The sequence below is a fragment of the Phoca vitulina genome, unplaced genomic scaffold (genome assembly GCF_004348235.1).
Source record: "Phoca vitulina isolate PV1807 unplaced genomic scaffold, GSC_HSeal_1.0 scaffold1, whole genome shotgun sequence".
NCBI lineage: Eukaryota > Metazoa > Chordata > Mammalia > Carnivora > Phocidae > Phoca > Phoca vitulina.
In genome coordinates, this window is record NW_022589704.1 from 104,366,406 (window position 1) to 104,376,116 (window position 9,711).

The 9,711-nt window shown below is 38.6% G+C and overlaps 1 pseudogene; it reads right to left on the reverse strand.

The window, feature by feature from the left end:
- Window positions 1-9,267, reverse strand: part of LOC116633139 — a 69,924-nt pseudogene extending 60,657 nt beyond the window's left edge.
- Window positions 9,268-9,711: the final 444 nt, after the last annotated feature.

The following is a 9,711-nucleotide window of genomic DNA, read 5'->3' on the forward strand; positions in this document are numbered from 1 at the left end:
GGCTTGTGATCAAGGTGTATACATCTGCATCACCCCGCTGGATCAATCATGCATGCTTGTCAGTCTCTTACCCAATCTTTCAGTCCTTCCTGGGAGCGGTGCCCCACTCATATGGAGACCTCCTAGCTGCCCTTGACACTCCCCTGTGGCCATCCCTCTTATCATGAGCCTACTGGCCACATCAGGTGTTGCCCTTGGTGCCACTGGCATCAGGATGTCTCAGGTTCAGTACCAGGGGTTAACTAAACAACTCGGCAGATTTTTCTGCCCTCACTCAATTGGCCCTGGCCCTGCAGCAACAACTTGATTCAATGCCCTCAGTGGTCCTCCAAAACAGGTGCGGGCTCGACTTGCTCACAGCCGCGCAAGGGGCAGCTCTGCCTCTTCTTACAGGAGGAATGTTGTTTCTATGCTAATGAGTCAGGGGTGTTCCAAGAAACTCTGACCCAATTACAGGAACAAGTACATCACTGGTGGGAAACACTCCAGTGGACAACTTGGTGGGATACCCTCTCACAGAGGTTCCCTTGGTTCACCCCCCTCGTCAGCCTACTCCTATTGTTTTTCCTCATGGTAGCATTTGGTCCTTGTATTCTTTTTTTTTTTTTTAAAGACTTTATTTATTTATTTGTCAGAGAGGGAGCACAAGCGGGAGGAGTGGCAGGCAGAGGGAGAAGCAGGCTCCCTGCTGAGCAGGGAGCCCGATGCGGGACTTGATCCCAGGACCCTGGGATCATGACCTGAGCCGAAGGCAGCTGCTTAACCAACTGAGCCACCCAGGCATCCCTGGTCCTTGTATTCTTAATGCCCTTACTAGGTTTATCACTACTCAATTTGCTAAAATCAGACTCCAGTTACTCCTTACTCGTTATCGCCCCTTAGAAGATGAAAATGATGCCCTCTAAACTAGGTGTTTTAAGGCGCATCAAAAGGGGGGATGATAAGGAAAATCTGTGTCCTAAGATGGCCGACCGAGCCAGCCAGAGAGTCCCAGTCCTTGCCCCGGGGCTCTTCCGGGTTCTCCCTGCCCTGCTTCACGCAAGTGCCAAAAGTGCCAAGTATGCGGAAGTAGAAGTGTATAAATTGCCCCCTTTGTTTGTGCTTGGGGCTCAGACCTTTGGAGATCACCCTCCTCTGAGCCGGCGTTGTTAAATAAACCTCCTGTGTTCCAAGGTCTGTGGGTGTTGCTTGGTTCTTCTGTCTGGTGATCCAGTCCAGGTTCCGTAACATATTAAGAAGTGCAATTGCTGGGCACCTGGGTGGCTCAGTCGTTAAGCGTCTGCCTTCGGCTCAGGTCATGATCCCAGGGTCCTGGGATCGAGCCCCACATCAGGCTCCCTGCTCCGTGGGAAGCTTGCTTCTTCCTCTCCCTCACTTTTGTTCCCTCTCTCACTGTGTCTCTCTCTGTCAAATAAATAAATAAAATCTTAAAAAAAAAAAAAAGAAGTGCAATTGCTGTATTATGTTGTAATTCTATTTTTAATTTTTTGAGTGACTTCCATACCATTTCCTTCAGCAGCTACACCATTTTACATTCCCACCACCAGTGCACAGAATTCTAATTTCTCCAAATCCTCATTGACACTTGTTATATTCCTTTTTTTTTTGAGAATAGACATCCTAATGCTTTTTGAAGTGACATATAAGTTTTAGGTTTCTTAAGGATTGAGGAGTGTTTCTTGTTTGTTTGCTTTTTGCTTAACACAGCCTTGGGCCCATAGTAAGTATTCGATTTATAATATCTCATTGATAGAAAATTATACTGGTGGGAAAATATCCCTTTGCTGATAAATAATTTCTACAAAAATATTGAAACATACAGTGTAAAATTTTAAAGGACAGAGTCTCGTTATTATAAACATATTGGGAGTTTCATGCAGGACCACTAGTTCACATTATCTACATATGACCAAGGAACTACAGAACAAATTTCTGATGCATTATTCATCCCTTATGGATGTAGTTTTGCTTTTGTATGCTGATCCATAAATGTATGAGTGCTTAATTTAATCTGATGTCACTCCCCAAAGCTGGTGCAGATCTCTACCATTTTTGCTGTCATAGTTAAGGGAGGGTCAAGTGGCATCAACTAGGGAGGCCTGAACACCAGGATACATTTATGATTCAGATATAATTACCATGGTGCAGTCAAATTAATGTTGAATTTATAAAAGCTATGTTCTCTAAATAATCTATGTATTATTTAAAGGCATCCCTGGGTTCTCTCCAGCCAGGACTGCTGCTCTGGAGGGCTGAGGCATGCCAGGAACAGAGAGCAGACAAATTGTTCAGTGAGGTTTAATTTTTTATGCATGTTTTATACATAAGTAAATTGGAACAGGGAGATTAGATCACACTCCAGCTGTTTCCTTTTAAACTGTGTTGTCCCTTTTATGCTAGTCCAAGATAATAAGCACTTTCTTCTCCCTGGGGTTACACATTAACACAGCACAGAAGTGATGTTCACCTGAACCATGTGCAGACCATTGCATGCCCCTTCTTCAGGTAGTGGTCACCATGGATGCTTCCCTTTACTCGCACCACCAAATTGTTCTTCAGGTTTTTAATGAGTTCATTTATAAATGTGAGAATCATCGAAGTTAAACCAACCACCCAAGTTCACCCACCATGTTAACACATGAGGTGTTACTGTGTTACTCAACAAAGCAGTTTGTTCTCTGCTCTTAATTAAGCCCTATTGAATGTCATCAAAGATGCTTTTCTCCTGGATAAGCCTTGATTTCAATTCACTAAGTGTATCTTCCAGGCACTTTCTCTAGATGAAATACATACTGGAAGAGATGGAGGAACTACAGTCTCACTATAAAACGTCTTTAAATTGTATATGAAGACTAGTTTATATAGGTTAAATGAGTAACATTATTCATGTTCATTGATTGTTTACCACAACTAAGGTACTGTTTAGGTTACCTCAGTATTTATTTTTTTTAAGATTTTATTTATTTATTTGAGAGAGACAGAGTGAGATCACACAAGCAGGGGGAGGGGCAGAGGAAGAGGTAGAAACAGACTCCGTGTTGAGTAGGGAGCCCGGTGCAGGACTTGATTCCAGGACCCTGGGATCATGACCTGAGCCAAAGGCAGACACTTAACCTATTGAGCCACCCAGGCACCCAGTGATCTCAGAATTAAAAAAAAAAAAAAATATATATATATATATATATGTGTGTGTGTGTGTGTGTATATATTAAGCAAATGCATGGTCTCTATGTGAAAATAATGTATTTACTGTTACAAGGAGAAGACATTGAATAAACCCAGTTGTCCACAAAACATGAACATCCTGTATGAAATGTACATCCTCCACAATACTGTGCATTCAGGGACCACCCTACACAGTATGCCTGTTTTTTTCTAGCACATGAGAGCTTCCCCTTCCTAAATGTCATTCTGGAACTTCTTTCCTTCTGAAAACATCCCTTTCCCATAAGAGGGACTAGCCAAGGAATGTAGATTGACTGATTCTGGATGGGTTTAAATATGATGTGACAACGGTGTAAAACTGACCCTTGTCAGCTTTCCAGTGCCAATGAGCTGCACAGAAACTGATTAAGAGTGGTGAACTGAGCTCCTTGGACAGATGAGGCTCAAGATGTTTTGACACGTTATCAAAATCCAATAAAGTGACTATGTTATATCAATAATGTAGAGCATTTGCATAATTTACAAGTGCTCGTTAGGAGGCTAATAGATCACACCCCTTAAGTGAGTGAGGCAACCACTTAAATATGTTTCTTCAATTTCCTTGGCAGTTATAATAGGAAGCTGCCATCTATATGACATTTTTCCTCTTGAAATGTTAATAGATTTCTGTGTCTCCTACTTATGACTAGTGAGGCACTTAGAGCACCTTCAAGAAAGGTCATACTTTCTCTATTTTTAAATGCTGTTTCTTTCCTTATGATTGTAACTGGTGTTTTTACTTTGTAATCTTCCTAATCTGTTGTGTGGTTCCCTCTTTGAGTATCAGATAATATTTCAAATATCTGTCCTTAAGGAGCTGCCATTATATTACTGGGCATGCACTAAATTAGACATTTATCAAATACCTTGGTTCAAAGCTATAAGGAATCCTTTGAAAAATCCTACTTTTTACTGTTAAATTGGACTTGATAAGGAGCAAAATGCCTTTGAATTATTCCTACCCTCATCTATAAATTTTTTAAAGATTTTATTTATTCATTTGAGACACAGAAATACAGAGAGAGAGAGAGTGAGCATGAGCAGAGGGAGAGGCAGAGAGAGAGGGAGAAGTAGGCTCCCTGCTAAGCCAGGAGCCCGATGTGGGGCTCAATGTGGGGCTTGATTCCAGGACCCTGGGATCATGACCTGAGCTGAAGGCAGACTCTTAACCATCTGAGCCACCCAGGTGCCCCGTCATCTAGAAATTTTTAAACAAAGCTATTTAATTCATATGTGAACATTACACTGAGAGAATTAAAAGAGAAGTAAAACATGTGCCATTATCTTCAAGATTTTAGGCTTTTTAGCTGGACAATTGAAATATTTGAGCCAATTAGAAAAAAAAAAAATACAAGTAATACTATTACTAGGCAACTATATGCTCTATATGGTTTTTGAACCCCTAAAACTTTAGAAAGTGGCCACCATGGTTGTTCAAGCCTCTAGCAAAGCATTAAGATGGTCCTATTGCACTGATAAAATCATAGACAAAACATAAAGCCAACAATTTATTACATTATATTCATCACTCTCTCCTACCTTGAGCACAGGCGGGGAATACAGGCCCCAATCTGCTGACCCAAATTTCCCATAGAGTTGAACACAAAGGAGGACTTTCTCCCACCATGCCCTACCTTGCAGTGCCAAAGAGTATGTAACAGCCACACTGTATCCTTATATTCCTGTCACTGCGTGTGCATGTAGGTAATTCACTTGAGTCATGTTTATAGTGGCATCGACAGCTAGTTGGGTTTTGAAATGGAGCCTCACAGGCAAGAGCTGATAGAAAGGGAGATGGCCCTGTTTGAGTTACAGAGCTGTGCCAAAGCGACAGAAAAAGCAGCAGACCCTGCAGCTACTGTCATTACCTCAAATAAATACTTGTTGAATAGATAGCCTCTCTCTGCAATCTTTCTCCTTAAGGGTAACACAAAAGGGAGTTAACTATTGATGATAAAGTGAGTCTTTCCCCACCATGAACTTATTTTCTGAGACTCTGTCGATAGGACATTAAATAATCAAAATAAGTCAGAAAAAAAAGTGACCAAGTTTAACTGAGTTCCACAAATCTGCAATAAGCATGCCTTTCAAGCAAGGCAGAGTGCCAGGTGCAGTTAAACACACTGTTAAATAAGGAGTTAGGTTTGGGCTCTGTCCTCGAAAAGCAAATAATTTAGTTGACACAGTGACATAAAACCACGTGTGATTCGTTGATCTATCTATGAGATATAAAGAGAACAAAGAAGAGAAACTACATGCAGGGTGCTGTAAGAGAAATTTTCATAGGGGAGGAGGTTTATAGGTAACTTTATCATACCCTTTATTTCTTTGTCATGTAGAAGTGTTTCTCTAATTTTTTTGTTTCAAGTCCTCATTTATAATCCAGTAAATTTTGAGGACCCTGCAGAATGTTTATATGAGTTATGGCTATCAATATTATTATTATAAATTAACTTTTAATTTAAATATTAATTTGATTCATTTAAAAGTTACAGCAAACATGTATTTTATTACTATTTTATGAACGATAGCTGCATATATTTTAACAAGAACACTTTATTAAAGAGTGTCATTGGCTTACATTTTTATCTCTCTTTAAGATCTGGTCTGAAAGAAGACAGCTATATTCTCATACCTACATTCAGTAAACTGCAATTTGTTCCTTTGGTTTAAGTATATGAAGAAAACGTAATCCACATAGGTATGTCATTGGAAAATAAAATTTATTTGAATAGGCATTTCAGTTCATGTGGATAACTGTCTTTGCTACTACATTAGAACTCGACAACTGGTATTTACTTCTTAAGACTTGTTACAGTGTACTATTAGGAAACATTACAAAGAACTTTTGAACTCATATGTTGCATTAAAATTAATTGGTATATCTTGAATTTTAAATAAATCTTTTATCCATGTATGAATTTGTTACATTGTAATTTGCTCACTTAGAACATATCAATTCACTAATTCATGTATATCCTCCAAACTTTGACACATTTTATCATACAATATCAAAAAATCCCAATCCTTAATAATATTTCCAATCTCATCAGGAAAATTTTGAGTATTGTGAGGCTGTCATATTCATATTGACCAATACTGGTTTTCCAAAATCTAATTTTCATTTGAAAACTTGAAACTTATCATTGGCAAAAATGCTCTCAGTTATTGTCCTTGAGGTTACAAACTCAGTTTATTTTCTTCAAAATGTCTGCCAATACCTAAATTTGAATAACCACCACGGTGTCATTCTTTTGGGTAAAAATTGGGTTTCATGAAAAAAGAAACATGTTTAGCTTACAAGTCACGCAACTGTTTTTCCTTGAATCAACCATTATATTTCAATATGGATAGGACATTAAATAATTGTGATTTGGATCACAAATGTTTCATGTGTGCTTCTGATATTTTTTACCCAAAATATTAAAAGAATGTATCCTATCGAGTCATAATTAATTAAAAATAATTTTTACTTCTTCATCAAAAATATTCTTAAGTGAAAGTGGCATATTTTGTTTTTCTCTGAAAATACACAGTGGGGAAGAATTACAATAACAACTAGCACTGAGTTTGGTGCTTCTGCTTGATTTGTGCACCGTTGCTGCAAATGTCTAACATCTTGGTTTTATGAAAATAATTTTGACCTTGCAGACCCATAGAAGTGTCTTGGGGCTGCAAAAGTCCATGAAGCACACATTGAGAGACAATAATTTATGAAGTATAGAATAAAATTCAGCAGAACAAAGAATAAAATAAACATAAATAACAACCTCAAATCATGCAGTGTTGTGATAACGGTGCATAATTTTTCAGACTTCTTTTTTTCTGGAAAGACCATGTGCCTTGCATAGCGCCAGTTATACAGTAGGTGAAAGGATGTATCTGTTGACTAACTGTATAAGGGACGCACACACAGCATATACCTTGGATTGACACTGTACAAAATGGTAGTCAGTAGCCACGTGTGGCTTTTGAAGCCTAAATTAAAATTTTCTTTTTTACTTTATAATATACTATATTGTCAACATAATTTTGGTCATGCAAATGTCTCAGAGGTAAGAAGAGGCCAAGATAATTCCAATTATTTTTTTAGGTTTCCAATTTATTAAACTAAGAAATGTTTGAACTGATTTATTGACTTTATTGTATTTATATTTAACTATTAGAGGATTTTCCCCAGAATACTTTTATTTCAATTTTTCCACTGAGTATATATGTGTTTAGAGAAAATATTAAGACATCGATCCCCATTCTGAGTAGGAACCTAAGGTCATGTAGGGTTCCCTATTCTGTCACCACTACTAACCTCATCAACTTTCTATTAATACATATATAGCTATATATATAAATTATTTAATCAATATCATAAAGTCTTCAATATCTTTGCATATGTGTCTCTTAGTATTGCTTCCCTTTATATCCAAAGATTTGAAATTTCTGGGTCAAAGTGCTATGCATTATTTGGAATTATTAATGCATATTTCTAAACTAATATCCCAAAACACCTGCAACTTTTTAAACCTCCACTAGTATCATGTGAATAAGTCCATATCGTATACCAATTGGACTTTATCCATCTTTTTACAGTGTGCCTAATCAATGTGATTAAAACATGCTGTTCTGCAATGTTAATTTGTATCATCAGTTTGATTTCCTTAAGCATAACTTAAAAAAAAAAAAAAAAAAAAGATTGGACAGGTGCACCTGGCTGGTTCAGATGGAAAAGCATGTGACTCTTGATTTTGGGGTCATGAGTTTAAGCCCCACATTGGGTGTAAAGATTACTTAAATAAATAAAACTTAAAAAAAAAAAGATCAGACATAATACTCTCTAGCTCCATCCATGTTGTTGCAAATGGCAAGATTTTATTCTTTTTATGAGTAGGTAATATTCCATTGTGTGCATATATATACCACATCTTCTTTATCCATTCATCAGTCAATGGACACTTGGGCTACTTCCATAATGTGGCTATCATAAATAATGCTTCTATAAACATTGGGGTGCATGTATCCCTTTCAATTAAGTATTTTTGTATTCTTTGATTAAATACCTAGTAGTGCAAATGCTGGATTGTAGGGTAGTTCTATTTTTAACTTTCTGAGGAACCTCCATACTGTTTTCCAGAGTGGCTGCACCAGTGGGGAGGTTGGGGGGATGGGTGATACAGGTGATGGGGATTAAGGAGGGCACTTGTGATGAGCACCGAGTATTATATGGAAGCGTTGAATCGCTATATTGTACACCTGAAACTAATATTACACTGTATATTAATTAACTGGAATTTAAATAAAAACATTACAAAAAGGAAAAAAGATTGGACAATCTGCACATTGTAAGATTCAGGGGAGAAGAGGGGTGAAAGGAGGGCTTTCACACAGAAAAAAAAGACAGACATGTGCTGCAATCATTCAACTGAAGAGTGTTTCTATCTAGCATTTAATAGTTAACCAAATAAATTTCAGGTGTATAGGTATGTGTTATGGTCATTCTGCAAAAGCAGGGCGATCTGTTCTCAAAATCTATCAAGACTGATGACACTGCACACATACCAAGAGGCTATGGAAGGTTTATCACTTACATAAGTGAGGTCTTTGGGGAGAGCAGGGCAAGCCTCTCTAAGGGTTCCAAAATGGCTGGCGAGGGCACGGGAAGGAGAGTGGCCTGGGTGCTTACTGTGGTTGGGGTGGGGCTGGCTTCTCATGTGCAGCCAGGGACTCCCGTGGCTAGCATCGTTCACTGGCACCAAAGGAGAGAGCAGCCAGGCTTTCTTATCCACTTGCCCAGAAGTGGGGCACAAGGAGATGAGGAAGGAGTGAGAGTAAAAGCTGACAGCAGACACGACATCAAAATATGGGGTCAGACCACTAAGTGGGGTGTGTTTGTGTGTTTGATTTTTCTCAACTGCTCATGTCTCTGTGCATGTAAGGCTCTTCCATACAGCCACAAGTAACCCTCACCTTCATGAAACGGCTTTGTTTACTCTTGGCTTCTGTTTCTGTAGCCTTAGTGGCCAGTTCTTGGTTTGCTTCCTCTTTCCAATTTCCTTTGTTCACAAGCATCCCTGATGCCCTTGAGAACTGCTTTTCCATTTGTTTGTTTTAATATAGCCTGGTGATTCTCAAAAATTTTGTGATGCTTCAAGTATTTCTCAAGCTCATATCCCAAAAATCTAATGAAAATTGCTTTGCCTTTAAAAAATAAATCAGTCATTTTTGTGTAACTAGCACAGAGACAGTTCCCAGCTCCAGTTTCTATTCTTGATCTTAGCAATGGCCACCTCATGGAGAGGAAAATGATAGTGTCCACTGAAGGCAAACCTAGGTGTCCCACTTGTGGAAGGCAGAATTCTAAGGTAGCATCTAAGATTCCTGCCCTGTGGGATACACACCCTGCATAATCCCTAAGGTTTGTTATTAGGATTGATAGTCATTCCCATGAGGAGGTTATGTTAAATGACACAGTGGACATCAAAGAAGGGAGATCATCCTGGGTTGACAAGACCT